The sequence below is a fragment of the Littorina saxatilis genome, linkage group LG15, assembly GCF_037325665.1.
Source record: "Littorina saxatilis isolate snail1 linkage group LG15, US_GU_Lsax_2.0, whole genome shotgun sequence".
Classification (NCBI taxonomy): domain Eukaryota; kingdom Metazoa; phylum Mollusca; class Gastropoda; order Littorinimorpha; family Littorinidae; genus Littorina; species Littorina saxatilis.
This window is the reverse complement of record NC_090259.1, coordinates 48,196,717-48,214,100: the sequence shown is the minus strand read 5'-3', so window position 1 is coordinate 48,214,100 and position 17,384 is coordinate 48,196,717. Positions and strand designations below refer to the sequence as shown.

Below are 17,384 nucleotides of genomic sequence, written 5' to 3'. Positions count from 1 at the left end.
TATACATTAGCAATATAATTAGCATCAATGATCTTGTTATCAGATTACACATGCATCACACTCACAGCATTTAAGCATGAAAATACCTGAGGGAAATAACTCCTGAAATTGAAAAAAACTTAGGGGTGCGGGAGATGCTCCCCGGAAATTATTTTGGAGTGTTCTATGCAAAATCAAAATTGTAGAAATCTAGTGCTATTTTTGTTGTTGCATCAATTCAATGGTACATTTCTGGGAATAAAAAAAATGATTCAGCATGAGCTTTATCGATGTCTTGAAAACTGCATCACTATCTGTATCAAGTAACCTCCTTAATCTTCTCGATTCAAGAGTCGGTTGATTCAGAGATACTGTAGCAACAGATCTCTGGTTGATTGCATGCACGCGGCTTGTCGACATATGTCTAGATCTTGTTTGTTTGTTTTCTAAAATCTTGCAATTGTTTCGTGACCCTTCCTATGCATCCGTTTTGGGCTGCCGATTCATTTTAAATTTCTTATACACTGATGTAGGAAGACAATTTGAAGTCAGCAGATCATAAATTGATAAAAACAAACAAAGCTTACTTGGCTCTGAGTCTCTTCCAGATCCGATGATATTTTCAGCGTTGACACTGGGGGGTGGAAGCAAAACCGCTTGCTTGTCGTCGGTCTTCACTGAGCGGACAAAGTCACGTCTCCGACCAGTACCTTGTCCTTCTGCTAGAGTCACTTGTTCGTGATGTTCTCTCAAATCCAAGATTAAGGGTGGGTACGAAGTCAAAGGAGTTGGCATCGTTGATAGCCGTGCCATTGCCAGACACGAAGTGACGCGAGCAGACTTTTCAATGGCACGACAAACCCCTGTCGTCGGATTGCTTGCACCCATCGGGTCCTTCGCTGTTGCGCCTTCGCAATTGCACCCATCGGAAAGCCATGCAATGACAAATTCTGTCCACCGTATTTCTCTTTCTTCATTGATTCCACTGTTGCACTTGCAGTTGTAAACACAACAGTTTGTCTCGTCGTCTCCGCACTTTACTTTGCACCAAGCCTCGTTGTCGATTTTTCCTTTTGCCCCTTAGTTCCGGTAGATCTGACAATAAACTTCACAGCGCATGCGCCAAAATTTAAGTGAAAAAGGTCTATTTCCTGTTGGTGTTTTGGTTGTCATAAATGTATTGAGCCTCAGAGGTTCCAAACTCGGGTTTTGTGGGTGTACTGGGTGCCAGAATTTGAGTTTGACACAGAAAACACAATGGGTTTGGAGTACTTTGGGCCAGATTTTAATCAATTTCTTTGGTTTGTATTTCAGACTCTCAAAATCTGGTGACAACTTCAGCGATTGGTGTTGATCTCACAACCGAGGTTGTACCTGGAACCAAAGTATGGAATTTTAACCACTTTTTACAGGCCGAACAGTGAAGGAGTTGTCAACTCCTGCAAAGAGCAGCAGACGAGTTCAAGGCTCATGTGTAATTCTCAGTAATCTGACAAACAAGGCCGTTTTCACATATATATCCTGGTTGGTTTTTTTTTGTTTTTTTGCACAGGAGGGCAGCGTCAAGGCGGGTAGCCGAAGTGACCCGAGCCGCTGCAGGTCGGCTGAAGGCCAGCAACCAGACAGCCTCCCAGAGACAACCCGGTGGGTTTGAGTCAGCCACAACAGGAGGGGAAGAAGGTGCCACTGCCTTGGCAGACAGTTACGAAGGAAAAGCTAAATGCGGCAAAACAAAAAAAGTGGCTACATTGACCGAAATCTCAGAAAATATGACACATGGGAGTGAAATGTCACAAAGATGTGAGTAGGATAGTTGTGATGTGAAGCACGTCGTGATTTTAACATCCCTAAAGATTGAATTGGGATATGTTAGGACACGTTTGAAGCGATATCACGGGTTTCGTGTGTTGCACGAGAAAACCCTAGTTTGACATGAGTTGTGTTTATGAGAAATGTAGCTGGTCTGGGTTTAATGATAACGTCACACCGTTGTAGATGTCTAGCGTGTGTCAAGTTTGTCGGGGACAAACACTCTTTCAAGAGGCGGGTCTCTTAAGGTAAATGATTTACTATGTTGTATATTATTGAAGCTTGCATACATAGCTGGAATGTAAATGTTAGGGTATACACAGTGCACTAAATTCTAGTGTGAAGTTTTAAGAGAATTCTTGTTGTGATTGTATTATGGGTTTTTGTTGGAAAATTCTTGAACATAAATGTTGTTACGCATTTATGTTATGTTTAAGACAGTGATGCTATGTATGGTAGTGTCATGATTAAGTGATTTATGGACCAAGTATAGTTTTCATATTGTCTGTGGACGGAATGTGAATGTAGAATGAACGAGAGAGATGATATATGACTTTAGTTTAGGAAGAGGAGATGGTTCAAGAGAATGTTGTATTAAGACTTGGGTTAATTCTTTAGGAGTTTCCATGACGAGAGTTCATGAGCGTGAGCGAGGGACGGACCTCACACAGAAGAGGCGTGACGATGGTGGAGAGAAAGACCACATTGGTGCAGATGGCTGGACGGAGGAGTCTCCATCGGCACGGGTCGTAGAGACAACGGTTCTTTTCGTTAATGGCAAAAGTGTTTCTCGGGGAGAAACGTGAAAGGTGCATGTTGGCATCTATACGGAGAGTTTCTGGGAATTCATCGTCTACGTGGATTCAGCGGCACAAGGATGTGTAAATGACGACATGCAGTGAGCCGTGATACGAACTCGTGAGTGTCTGTCAACACTTTACCTTGTGCAGTAATTTATTATTGAAATAGTTCTTGATACCATTAATCACATGTATGGAGAGATTGTGAAGAGATTGTATGAACGGTGGGGACGAGAAGTTGATTGGTATTGATGTTGCTTTTTTAGGTGAAGAATTGTGTTATATTTTGTAAATAATAAGTCTGTATCCTCCCAAATTCTGTGTTTGGAGTGTTTAGTGTGAAGAGTGAAGAGTCAGTGTACCCAGTCAGCACGGATCATTGAGGCAATGTTGTCTCAACATTGGTTTATTGTTGGATATCAAGCTCACTCTCACAAACGGTGTTTCTTCCATCGCCACACCGCGATCGGCAATCTCTGGCTGCGCCGCGGGCGCAGCTGTCACCGAGTGTTGCTTGATCGAGACAGTAAACGTTGGCTCACAGCGAATTGCGGGCTCGCGCAAGATTGTGATGTCAGACGACTTTCGACGCATGCGCCAATCAAGGAAAACAAGCGGAAGTTGATTGTGTGGATTATTGACGTCACACATTGTTCTGTCTGTCTGCATTGTGAGCGTTACATCTTGCAACAAACCCATTGAAGCTTCCGATTCAGTTCCCCCTTGACAAAATTCTTGAGTGAAACTTTCTTGCCTGTGATCATCAGAGTCTGACAAAAGTCGAATATGACGGACTCCGATACAGACACATTACTGCCACCATCTGAAACGGAGGGGATGGAAGAAGATGAATTGGTGAGCCTTTTTGAAGTTTTTCTTGTGATAGCCTGTTACCCGGGTGTTTTGTGCATGCTCTTGTTCCAATAACTAGCTATAAGTACCCCACAACAAAAACACCACCACAGACTCCGGAGACAGCAACAACTCATCTATAAATAGCACGGACTTTGGACTGTGAATCTCGGGGGGGGGGGGGGGGGTAAGGGGAGGGAGGTGGACTTTACTTGCTCAGTCATTGACCTGTGGCGCTGGTGTGTTGACATGAAGCTAATTTCGGTTTGAGTTGTCGCTGTCTCTGGGGGGGGGGGGGGGGGATGGCAGCGTCGGCATCAGAAAGCACTGCAGGGCAGTGTGGACAGCATTATGCAACTCCTGGTATGCATGATTTATGGTATGACCAGTCAGTACACAATCACAAATGTGGGGACTTGCTTGTTTTGACTTATTTTTGTTATTTCATTTATCAATTGTCTCTCTGGGATTTTTATGTCTGTTTCTCGAATGGAAACACTTATTTCATATATGCCATTGCTTTTTAGGGCCCGGAACATGTGACCAGTTCTGGTTCCACGCTTGCTCCCAATTGGTCACCCTCAGCTTCACTTCAGGCGCTGGACCACGAATGGCAGTCCATGCCACCCTTATATAGTGATCCAGAAACCGACGACCCCTCTAGCAAGGTAACCATTCCCTGTTCTTATTATAAAGAAAATATTGGACCTAGTTCTGTTTGTTTAGTAATGACACCAATAAGTTTGTGTTGTCATTTCTGTTTTTCCCATGCAGTTGCTCATTGCTCATGCCCTTGGTTTTTATAGGGCCAGGAATTAGAGCATGCGGACGTGTTGCTCGATCGAGACAGTAAACGTTGGCTCACAGAACTTGGGTAAACTTCTGCTACTACCGGTGGGGAGAAATCAACTGGTGGCCACAACATCGGTTGGTGACCCACTACTGTCCAGCAGACTTCAAGCTGAAATTTCCCAGCACAAGGGTCATTGTTGACGCCACAGAGGTCAGAGTGAAACACCCATCAAATCCTAGAGCACAAAAAGCAAGTTTTTCTGCCTATAAACATGGCAACACAGTGAAGGCTTTGGTAGGTGTAACCCCTGGTGGACTCGCATCCTATGTGTCCAGTGCCTATGGGGGGGGGCTCAACCAGTGACCGCCAGATTGTGGAGCGAAGCCCCCTCCCTTTGCTTTGTGAGAGTGGAGACTCAATAATGGCAGACAAGGGGTTTAATGTGCAAGACATTTTTGCACCCAGAAATGTGCAGATCAACATACCAGCCTTTTTTAAAAAGAAGAATAGACTGAGTGCTGCTACCTTGCGAAAAGACAGGAAGATTGCAAGTAAAAGGGTGCATGTTGAAAGAATAATTGGCATGGCAAAAGTTTACACCATCTGCCAGCATAAGTTGAACATTTTAGAGACAAACCTGGCATCTAGAATCATTACGGTGTGCTTTTACCTGTGCAACTTTAGAATGACAGTGGTGAGTCGATTTGCATAGACCCTGTCGGTTAACGCCAATACTGATACAGTGATAGACCAAGTAGCAAAATGTGTAGTATTGCAGTCAGGAGACACCAATATTTGGACTATGTGATGATGGATTAGACTCTGTAACTATAAGCCTATGGACGTTATGTACTTCGCACGAAAAAACAAAGAATGGCTGCTCCTGTTCTGTGATTTATTTTTTTCACTCAATTTTCTTATCAGAAACTCATCAACTAGTGCGGTTAATTTCTTGTCATTTTTCATTAATGTATTAACCCAGAGTTTTGATAAGGAAGGTATTGACTATTGGGTGTGTGAGAGACAGAGTGTGTGTGTGTAAACTGATATAAACGATTCACTGGCAGTGTTATGGCTATGAAGATATTATTAGCATTACATTGAAAATATATGTGTGTGCACATAGGACTGGGAGGGTGGGGGGATGGGCAGCAACACATGTACAGTGGAACCCCCTTTTAAGACCCTCCCTTTGTTAGATCTAGATTTGTCAGATTTTCTGTTCATAGCCTCTGTAAATTTACCTTCATTTTAAGACTCCCTCTTTTTTAAGACCTGATTTTCTCAGATTTTCTTAGGTCTTCAAAGGCTAAAAGAGGGGTTCCACTGTACAACGAAATTGTTAACTTTATCGGTCACATCTTCATGAACAGATTGTTTCTTTTAAAGTTGTAACTTGAACCATAATCCTGTGTGGTATGTCGCCTTACATTATTTATTGAGTCACTTGAGAAAAAGTGACGCAACACACAACTTAACGTTGGGCTTTTCTCGGAAACTATTAAAGTGACCGGGCTCAAATTTTATGTGAACGTGACTCATTGTGTTGTGAATAGCAATTTCTTCCTGTCCATCTGATGCCTCATATAATATTCAGAACTGCGAAAGTGACTCGATCGAGCGTTTGCTCTTCTTGTTTGAATTCACAACCCTTCCTGTACGAGTGGTTCATGATCTCAAGTGTGTCCAGCTTGTTACACGGGGGTAAGACCATCTTTCTGGATACATTTCTCAGTTTCTGTGGAAGGTGGACATTTTTTACAAATACATTTTTAAACTTTATACCAGCTTCACTTATGAAATCAAAAATTCACAAAATGTCCAGCTGATATATAACTTGCCCAGACCTGGCCCAGCTGATATATAACAATATGGGCAAGTTATATATCAGCTGGGCCAGGTCTGGGCAAGTAATGTATCAGCTGGGCCAGGTCTGGGCAAGTTATATATCAGCTAGGCCAGGTCTGGGCAAGTAATGTATCAGCTGGGCCAGATCTGAGATGCTTTCACAAGGACTATCCTTCTCAGGAAACATGAATACACGCATGCAGGAAAAAAAATATGGGTAGCACCGTATGTATGGCAGCTCGCTTTCCCCGGGGAGAAAGCAGCCCGAATTTCCATGAGGGTAACCTCACTGGACTGTAAATCTTATCCAATCCAATCCAACAAAGTTTAATATGAAAACTCAAACAGCACTGTGTACATATACTGAAAATGCTTTATTTTGTTCTGTCCAGTGTATTTAACACAAAGTTATTGGATAATAATGTTTGTAATCATGTGTACATGTAGGCATAGCACTTTGAAATTCTCAGTCTTCACATCATGATTTTTTGACAAGTGTCTATTGTTGCCAAATCTTTTCAAGCAAGTAACATAAACATGACTGGATGGAAGTTGTGATTACACATAATGTTCACCCATACCAATGTGAATGTAGGCTTTATCAAAACAATACAATACTGTACAAGTATTTTGGCTTAAAATGAAGTACAGTGGAACCCTTATTTTATGTTTTCCTTTAAAATGAGGGGGGGGGGGGGGGATGGTGTGATTTACAGAGGTTATTAACAGAAAATCTGAGAAAACAGGGTCTTAAAAGGGAGGGGGTCTTAAATCAGGGGTTCCACTGTATTCCATTGTTAATACCAACGTTTTGGCCTCTTGACATACAGTTCTTGAACAAGTACATACTTTTTGTAGCTAAATCAAGAATTCATTGTGATACTAATTGTTTGTATTCATGATTTCACAGTGTATTAATATATTAAATCAAGAACTCATTGTCAAACTGATTGTTCGCATTCATGATTTCACAGTGTATTAATTATTCGTTGTAAAAAGTGTGTATGTGTGTGTGTTTGTGCATGATGGAGAACATTAACAACTTTAAAATGGGTATGTTTAACTTCATGAGAATTTTTGTCTTTTCTTTTTGCTGTCTCCTTAGTCAACAGGTTAGTAGTATCAGTTTACACAGTTACTTTCAGCAGTCTGTGACACGTTTACTCCTTTCAAAGACAAGGTGATGCCGAAAGTTCCAAGAGTGCCAGATTGAAAATCAGGCCTCCACTTCACCTTGCTCTGCTTCAGACGCCTCATCAGCAAAGTCTCTGTACAGATATGTCTCAAGCAGAGCAGGTTTGAAATGGTTGTCAAAGAACACCTCTAATTTGTCAACCATGGCTGTGATGAAAACATCGTCTCTTGGAATGTTCAATGTCACCATATCTTTGAAAGTGTACACAACAAACTGCTAGGGGCAATATTGGTGCAATGTTGTGATAGTGTTGATATAGTATTTGTTTTCATTGACATGCTCACAATTAAGCCTGTGAAAAAAGTTCATTTTTGAAAGAAAAAAATAGAATGAACTTTTTTCACAGGCTTAATTGTGAGCATGTCAATGAAAACAAATACTGTCAACGCTATCACCATATTGCCCCAACATTGTCTCAACATTGAAATCCAACATCGTTCCAACATTGCAATCCAACATTGATCCAACATTGAAATCCAACATTGTTCCAACATTGAAGTCCAACATTGATCCAACATGGAAATCCAACATAGATCCAACATTGAAATCCAACATTGCCTCAATATTGAAAAAAATTGCACTTCCACTGTTGATCCAATATTGACTTTCAATATTGAGCCACTGTGACCGGCAATGTTGCCTCACTATTGGGGCAATGTTGATGTGCTGACTGGGTAATTAGATAGGGCAGAATACGTATACATAAAAGTAACTCCTTTATTCACACTACAATCCACTTCATGACATGAAACAAACACATAAACACAGCAGTAAATGAGCAAATATGTGACCCTCCACCACGGAATGAGTCGCATGTCACCTTTTCATGATTTTCATATTTTTACATTTTCTTAGAGTTTTTTATTCTCCATCCAGTGGTGAAAACCGTTTTAGAAAAGAGTGAACACCTTTCGAGTTATAAGCCGGTGACTATGGTGACCCTCACACTGTTACTAGACACCCCGCGGACTTATACTATGCCTAGCGCAGAACCGCGTGAGGTGACATGCGACTCATTTCGTGGTGGAGGGTCACATATATTGTGCACAGTACAAAAAAAGTTTTACACATCAGCAAATAGGAATGAAAAAGTAACCCAGTGGTAAATATACAGTGGGTTCTGTGAACAATAACAAATCATATAATTGTGAAAGAATAAAACAGCGTTAAATTGTGCGCTTTTCTGAGATTTCAGTCAATGTGGACAGTCTGAGAATTCAATCAATGTGACAAAATCATTTTGTCACGCTTCAACCAAGATGGTGAATGCTAGTTAAAATGTGTAAAAGAATATATAACACCAATCATATAATTGGGAAAGAAATCTCGTCGCAGTACCCCGACAGCTCGAGTCACCCACAATGAAACGTTTGTACGATTGACTGGACTTAAACAAATTAGCAGCTACATTGACATAAGTGAGGGACATAAATGTGCAAAAAATGTGCCCAGAGAACAATAGTTGTACACATCACCTTTCTTCTTCTTCTTCCGACGGTGTTCCAGGTACACCGTCATCACGGGCCATATATGGGTGCGTCTCAGAAACTGATCCTTTTGTGTGTGCCATAATCAAATTAGCCCACAATTGAAACATACTGAATTTTAAATCATGATATTGGTATTTTTGAGAAGTAAAATGAATAAAGAAATAGTACAAACAAAACTGAGTATTTTGCATGATTATTATGAAGGTTGTTTTGCGAAAGAAATGATTAAATGCGTGAAAAATGGAGGTCTGATCTGTGACATGAACCATCAACTAGTTTTGTACCTCACTACAAGAATCGTTTAGAATGTCCAAGGACTGCTATTTTTGTTATGTGTGTTTGGTTTAAGTGTACTTGACAGTTGAAATGTTATTTTGTCCACAGAATTGTTTTTTTAAACGAAATTAATCGCTTGAAAGTTTGCCATCACTGTCGTAACATAGGTTTCCACACGCGAGCAACAGCAACAAGTCCTAAATTTGAACTTTAGAATTTGCATATTCATCTTCAACACGATCTTGACATGAAAGGGCATAGAAACTCGCTAAGTTAAATGTTATTTAAGTATTATTTTCTCAAAATTGCATCTGCAAACTAAGTTGAAAGTTGCGCAATATGACATGCTTCTTCAAAATTCCGTTACGATGGTGAACGGTTTTGCAAATAATGTTCAGAGTTTTGAAGAAAGATTAGAACTATTTTGCGCGTAGTGACTTAGAGGTGCGGGTGACTACGCATGCGCAGTTACAGAGAGAAATAGTTCAGGTTCCAGCAGCGAAGAAAGATTTCGAGAATGTTTCCGAAGTCTGTGATTTTGTTACGACAGTGATCAACACCCAAGGTTCTTAAGAAAAGGTAAGTTTTTGCTGCTATGATATTCTATGAAGTGAAAAATTAGGCTAAACATTTGTTAATAATAGTTTTTCTTTCGATTTCACGTAGTCAAAACTTGACTAAATGTTTTAACATAGAGGGGGAATCGAAACGAGGGTCGTGGTGTATGTGTGTGTATGTGTCTGTTTGTCTGTGCGTGTGTGTGTGTGTAGAGCGATTCAGACTAAACTACTTGACCGATCTTTATGAAATTTGACATGAGAGTTCCTGGGTATGATATCCCCGGACCTTTTTTTCTTTTTTTTCGACAAATACTTTTGATGACGTCATATCCGGCTTTTTGTAAAAGTTGAGGCGGCACTGTCACACCCTCATTTTTCAATTAAATTGATTGAAATTTGTGTAAAGCAATCTTCGACGAAGGCCGGACTTCGGTATTGCATTTCAGCTTGGTGGCTTAAAAGTTAATTAATGACTTTGGCCATTAAAAATCTGAAAATTGTAATAATTTTTTTTTTTAATATAAAACGATTCACATTTACGTTCATCTTATTTCACATCATTTCCTGATTCCAAAAACATATAAATATGTTATATTTGGATTAAAAACAAGCTCTGAAAATTAAAAATATAAAAAATTATGATCAAAATTAAATTTCCCAAATCCATTTAAAGGAACGGTAAGTGTCAATGTTTTCTTTAATTGTAAAAGTTGTATGTTCAATGGAATGGTAAGTCTGAACAAAATAATTACTTTATTTTGTTTTTAGCCAGTGAATGTGGATGCATCAAAATCTTGATAGACATTAAACAAATTCATGTTAGTGAAACTAGTACACATATTGCATCAATCTTTAGTTGAAATCGCAGGTACTTGCATGTTTCAGGTGCAAGAGATTCGACCTGATGAACTGGTGGTAACGTTCCTTCGAAGGAAACCGAAGGGGAACTACTATTGCTTTCCAGGGATCGATGATATTTCCTTAGTCCCTACATCTGATGCAACCATGATTCGTGACCCCACCTTCAATGCCAGGGGGCATTATTTCTTTTAAAATAAATTAATTAACTGCAAGTGGCAACTGTTCTATATGTAACCAATGCCTTTGGTTTATTGTCTTAACAATTGAATGAACCACTTTTGAACATTTGCATTCTTCATGTCAAACCTTATAATACATGTCTGGTTGTTCGTTTCCGAGTTACGTCGGTGATGAACTTTTCATTAATGTTTCTTTTGGGGGCAAAGTTTGCTTGATTTTGTCCAGCTTTTTTTCTTTCTGTTCCTGTTTTAGTGTTTGGCATTTTACCTAAGAAGAATCTGGTTGCAAAATCAGCTTTATTTAGTAAAGTTTGTGGGAAAAAGCATAACCGTTTCTTTGTTACAAAAGTGATGTTTCCATGTTACATCGGTGACCATTTTGCATTCTTTTGGGATAACTTTCTAACATTTTGTCTTAGAGCAACAAATCTTTGTATATATGCTATTGTGAAGGTTAAATGTCAATAAGACTGAATGAATGCCATGTATCAACATGTTCTGATCAGGATATCATTAATTAATTTTCATTTTTGTATTGAAATTTTGACGAATGCATGGAACTTTGAAAAAAACATTATTTTGTTGTTTGCATGTAGTCATTTCATATTGAACTCTATAATGGCTTGTGATTCAACAATAATAACTGAATAAAAGTCGTTTTCAGCCTTATAAATGCAGTTTTTTTGTCTGTTTTTGTTTCCATGTTACACGGGTGATTTTGCACACATGGTCCAAATAATGCTCAATATATGGCAAACTAAAGGCAATGTTATATTTTTTCTTGTTTAAACTGAAAAGGTACACCCCGAGAAGTGTGTAAATATAATTTATGTGAAAAATTATTTCTGATGGGGGTTTTAAATTCTAGGATGAAAAGCAGTAAGATGTTAAATCCATATCCAATCCAAGTTTTCATTGAATAACCAAGATGCAAATCATAAAAGGCACTTCCGCCCACTACTCGAAAGCAGCAACAAAGGAAAATACAGCTCTTCGAAATTTGGTGGCGTTCTATGCCGTTTTAACGACTTTCCAGCGCTGAGTACAATTTTTTCTTATTCTTTGTTGCTAGTTAGTACCAGTCGTGTAAGTGTGCTCAATTCCATTCACGAATAGCTGGTATTTTGTCAACTTTGTTTCGAGTAAACTGACGGGTTTTCTAGTGACGCTTTCTGTGATGGCGTGCCGTCGTAGTGCGGGAGTCGAACTCGAAGAAAATAAAGCTTGGGCTAAGATCCTTATCTCTGGACACTCGTTCGCCAGAAGATTTGGTGAATTTTTGGTTCATGACGAAGGTGTTTCGCCCAATTTTGACCTCGGTACCTGCGAAGTCAATGTTTCGGGGAGAGGGGGTTTGAAAATTGGAGACTGGGCAAGAAATCTGGGTCACGCGGTGGCGTCATTTGGCAGGCCAAATCTGTTGCTAATAATGATTGGGGACAACGACATTTCCTCTGAATGTTCAGCAGAGGAGATTTCCTCTCAGATTCTGGCCTTTGTGCCAGTGATTCAAGGAATCAGAATTGGGGTGCCGAACGTGATTTTGTGTCAGCTCATGCCCCGCTTTCCATCCAAAACGTACAGGTTCGATCGCAGGTACAATGCCAGTGCAAGGGAGGTAAACCGTTTGCTTCGGCAGGGAGCTGCATTGCTTCCGAATGTTTTGTTTTGGGAACATGATTTTGTTTCCTTCCCAGATGAGAATGCAGCCAAGTATCAACAGCTGCAAGCCAATTTTTTGGCAGACGGGGTTCACCTTGCACCTTCAGGCCAGTTCAGAATGTATAAATCCCTCAGAAAGGCTGTCACTCACAGTCGAATCTTCCTGAGAAAGTGAATTGTATTTGGTTTTTCAGAGGCGGGGAGAGCAGGTGTATTTTGTGTCACTGGGTTCATACAAGTGTACGTTATGTCACTGGGCTGATGCAGGTGTATTTTGTGTCACTGGGATGATGCAGGTGTATTTTGTGTCACTGGGTTGATGCAGGTGTATTTTGTGTCACTGGGATGATGCAGGTGTATTTTGTGTCACTGGGATGATGCAGGGGTATTTTGTGTCACTGGGTTGATGCAAGTGTATTTTGTGTCACTGGGATGATGCAGGTGTATTTTGTGTCACTGGGATGATGCAGGGGTATTTTGTATCACTGGGATGATGCAGGTGTATTTTGTGTCACTGGGATGATGCAGGGGTATTTTGTGTCACTGGGATGATGCAGGTGTATTTTGTGTCACTGGGATGATGCAGGGGTATTTTGTGTCACTGGGATGATGCAGGTGTATTTTGTGTCACTGGGATGATGCAGGGGTATTTTGTGTCACTGAGATGATGCAGGTGTATGTTGGGTAACTGGGATGATGCAAGTGTATTTTGTATCACTGGGTTGATGCAAGGGTATTTTGTGTCACTGGGTTGATGCAGGTGTATGTGTATGATGTAGGCTTCTACTCCTGTAAGAGCAACGCTGACTTGCCAGTGCTGTGAAGATGGTTGGTAAAAATATACTGGTTGATACTTGGCAGACATGATGTACTGGAGGTAATTGGGCTCCATCATTATTAGTAATATGTGCGGTTATGGTTAATTGTGAATTTTCCTCGGTGTAGCGCAGTTTCATGCTGTAAAAACAAATTTTGTTTTGCAGGAAGACGCACCCAGTTTCGGGTTCTGATGTTAATCGGGGCGATACTAAAATTCCTTCGTCAAATTACGAAGATTTCATGGGGGGACAATTTTAATGGTCACGACGATATTCTCACAGTATTGATATCTGTTTGTACAGCATCATGCCTCCCAAGAGGGCAGCTTCCCTGAGGGTGTCGGAGGTCACCAGAGCAGCTGGGGGCAAACAAAGCCGACAAAGGGCTTCGACTGCCGCATCCACATCTACACCGATACAAGAAGCGGTACAGCCAGCACCAGACCTGGCCATGCTCCTGGCTGAAATGCGACACATGGGAGAGCGGCAGGAGGCGTTCCAGACACGCGCGGAGTCCGCCATCCTCTCCCTCCAGCGGGAAAATGCCGGGTTGAGGGAAAAGGCCCGGCAGGAGTCTGTTGCTGCGCCGACACTCAGACATGAGCTACCTCAGCCCAGCAGATCAGCCGCCCCGCAGGAGACCAATGGCAGACACGAGTCGCCCGGTCAAAGCACCGCAGCCGTCAGCCTGATCCATGACCTGACAGGTGAGGGCCCAAAGCCAACTGTCCCTGTGGACCTCTTTGTGGAGGACAAAATTAAACAAAGGATTTGGACCAATGAGGCCATCGACATGGCGTTGCTGGTGAAGGGGGAGGAGGGCCCCTCATATGATGTGACTATCACAAAGTCAACCGAGGGGCCAAGCCTCCAGATCCGCGACTCGCCGCAGAAAGCCTCCACCTTGAGTGAGTCACGCTGGATGGCAGCTTGGAACATTTTCACTGCCATTTACGTGCAGAAGTTCTCGGCAGCAGGGCAGGGCCTGGCGGTCCATTTCCAGCAGGTCCAACTGCTTATGCAGGAAAAGGGGGACTGGCGCGGGTATGACCGGTCGTTCCGGCGCATGGTCCAGCAGGGCCTGAAAACCTGGGGGGCCTCATGTCCCGAGTTGTTTTTGACGGGCGCTGTGGCGTGGTGGTAAGACGTCGGCCTCTTAATCGGAAGGTCGAGGGTTCGAATCCCGGCCGCGGCCGCCTGGTGGGTTAAGTGTGGAAATTTTTCCGATCTCCCAGGTCAACTTATGTGCAGACCTGCTAGTGGCTTATCCCCCTTCGTGTGTACACGCAAGCACAAGACCAAGTGCGCACGGAAAAGATCCTGTAATCCATGTCAGAGTTCGGTGGGTTATAGAAACACGAAAATACCCAGCATGCTTCCTCCGAAAGCGGCGTATGGCTGCCTAAATGGCGGGGTAAAAACGGTCATACACGTAAATACGTGAGAGTTTCAGCCCACGAACGAAGAAGAAGATGTCCCGAGTTGTACACGACTGCCAGACTGAAGTTTATACAATCTGTTCAAAATGCACCGCTTCGGCGTGACAGTCCTGCGGACGGCAACAGATGGAATGCGGGGGCGCCAAAAGGGTATTGCCTCAATTTCCACGTGAAAGGGTCCTGCACCTTTAACAGGTGCAGGTACAAGCATGCCTGCTTCCACTGCCAGAACGGGGAACACCCGGCTATCAGCTGTCCCGAAGCGAAGCAGGCTGACCAATCCTTTCGTGGAAAACCCCAAAGGGGAAGCAATACCCGTCAGAAGTGAAGCGCCTCCCACTCCCATCAAGGTTGATCGATTGGCCTACTGGCTGGAGGGGTATGATGGTTCAGAAGAGATTGTAGCAGGTTTCACAGAAGGTTTTCGGGTAGGCTATACAGGAGAAGTTCTTTGCCAAGTGCCAACAAATTTAAAAACAGCATTCCAATTTCCCAAAGTGGTTAACGAGTACATTCAGAAGGAAAAACAAGCAGGTCGCATTTTAGGCCCCTTTTCAACAACCCCATTCAAACAATTTCAGTGTTCCCCAGTTGGTCTAGTAGAGAAGAAAGATAAAGGGAAATTTAGAATGATCCATCACCTCTCCCATCCGGTGGGACAATCGATCAATGACGGTATCGATCCAGAGCGATCACATGTGTCTTATGCAACCAATGAGGATGCAATCGGCTTGGTGAGGGGTTTATGTCCTGGGGCTTTCATGGCAAAAACTGATGTTGAGAAGGCTTTCAGGATTCTGCCCCTTCACCCGGACGATTATCACTTATTCATGTTTTGCTGGGATGGTATGTACTATGTTGATCGGGCCGTACAAATGGGGTGCTCCTCCTCATGTCAGATCTTTGAGTCAGTTAGCACCGCAATTGAATGGATAGCCAAAACAAAGCTAGGCATAAACCTGGTACATATGCTAGATGATTTTTTCCTGGTTTCCGTGTCGAGAGAAGTTGGCCAATTTCAGCTGAACAAATTTTTAGCCATGTGCTGTGACATTGGACTACCAATGGCACCAGAAAAACTTTTTCACCCAACACAACTATGTCTTTCGTAGGGTATGAAATCGACTCACTAGCCCAGGAAGTAAGACTACCTCTGGATAAACTGCAGAAGTGCGCTCAAGAGATACAGAACTTATTACAGAAAACCAAAGCCACCCTTAGAGAGCTTCAGTCAATCATCGGCCTCCTTAACTTTACCTGCGCAGTTGTATTGCCAGGCAGACCATTTTTGAGAAGACTCATTGATCTGACAATTGGGGTGGCAGCGCCTCATTTCAGGATCCGCTTGAACAGAGGGGTAAAAGAAGATTTGAAATTGTGGCTACATTTCTTACTTAACCATAACGGCAGATGTATATTTCTGGACCAGCAACCAGTCCATTCCCCGGACATTAAATTGTACACAGACGCCTCTGGGGCAATTGGGTATGGTGCTCTCTGTGGTTCGGAATGGTTCAATGGGGAATGGAGCCCCTGGTGGCTGGACCAGAACATAACACTGCTAGAACTCTACCCCATAGTGTTGGCGGTACAAGTATGGAGCCTTAGGCTAAAGAACAAACACCTGGTATTGTACACAGACAACATGGCGATTGTAGGTGTTCTGCAAAAGCAGACATCTAAAGAGCCCTTGGTGATGGTTTTAGTCAGGAAACTTGTTTTAATGTGCTTAGAACATAACATTGTCATATCAGCAAGGCACGTACCAGGTATTGACAACTCAACAGCGGATGCCTTGTCGCGATTGCAGATGGAGCGGTTCAAGACCCTGTGTTCTTGGGCAGTCGGGGAAGCAGTGCCGATTCCCCCTCTACCAGTTGCTCTCATCTAGATGAGACAGCTCACTTGCTGTTATATTCTTCTATAAGCAATTCCACTCGGCAAGCGTATCACCGCACATGGAAGTTTTTTATGGAATTTCACCGGTTGCACGAAATAATGTTTGAATTTCCTTCTGCAAAAATTGTTTTGATCCGATTTGTGGCGTTCATGCATGAGCGCAAGTATGCCTCTAGTTCTATTACATCGGCTGTTTCCCCAATAAGTTTTGTCCACAAAGTAGTAGGGGCAGACGATCCTGCTGACTCCCTTTTTGTACGTAAAATGTTGCAAGGCTGCAAAAGATTGAGCAATCCGGCAGATGCAAGGCTTCCTATTACTTTGCACATTTTAGACAAGGTAGTAGGAGCTAGTCAGAAAACAATGGGCAATATGTATGCTCAAACCCGTTTCAAGGCCATGTGCACGTTAGCGTTTCATGCGCTTCTCAGAGTAGGAGAAATGACAAGTTCGCCTAACACTTTACAACAAGAAGATGTCTATGTTGAGGTTGACTCCTTAACAATAACCTTTCGCAAATACAAACATAGCACTGGGGCAACGTCTCAGCTTACCGTGAAGGCGTGTTCGAATGAACACATTTGCGCGGTAGCTATGATGAAAAATTATTTGCGTGTACGAGGGGCCAGAACTGGTTCTCTTTTTTTGTCAAGTGCAGGTACACCAGTACTTCGCTCTCAATTTTGTGCAGAATTAAAATGTGCTCTGCAATTTTGTGGCTATCCACAAGCCCGCTACAACACACACAGTTTCAGGATAGGAGGGGCAACGCATCTAGCATCACAAGGGGCATCAGACGCTCAAATACGCCATGCAGGTAGATGGGCGTCAAATGCTTTCACGTCTTATGTACGCTTACAGAGCACCACCTAAACGTAACAACGTTGTCGAGCGCAGAGCAAAAATATAAATCGGGTCTACATC

The 17,384-nt window shown here is 42.4% G+C and overlaps 1 protein-coding gene and 1 pseudogene across 2 annotated transcripts in view; one reads left to right on the top strand and one right to left on the bottom strand.

Annotated features, from left to right (window-relative positions):
- LOC138949514 (uncharacterized) overlaps window positions 1–17,384 on the bottom strand; it is a 725,664-nt gene that overhangs the window by 687,356 nt on the left and 20,924 nt on the right. The gene's annotated exons all lie outside the window — the stretch shown is intronic.
- LOC138948351 (uncharacterized) lies at window positions 2,415–6,791 on the top strand (annotated as a pseudogene).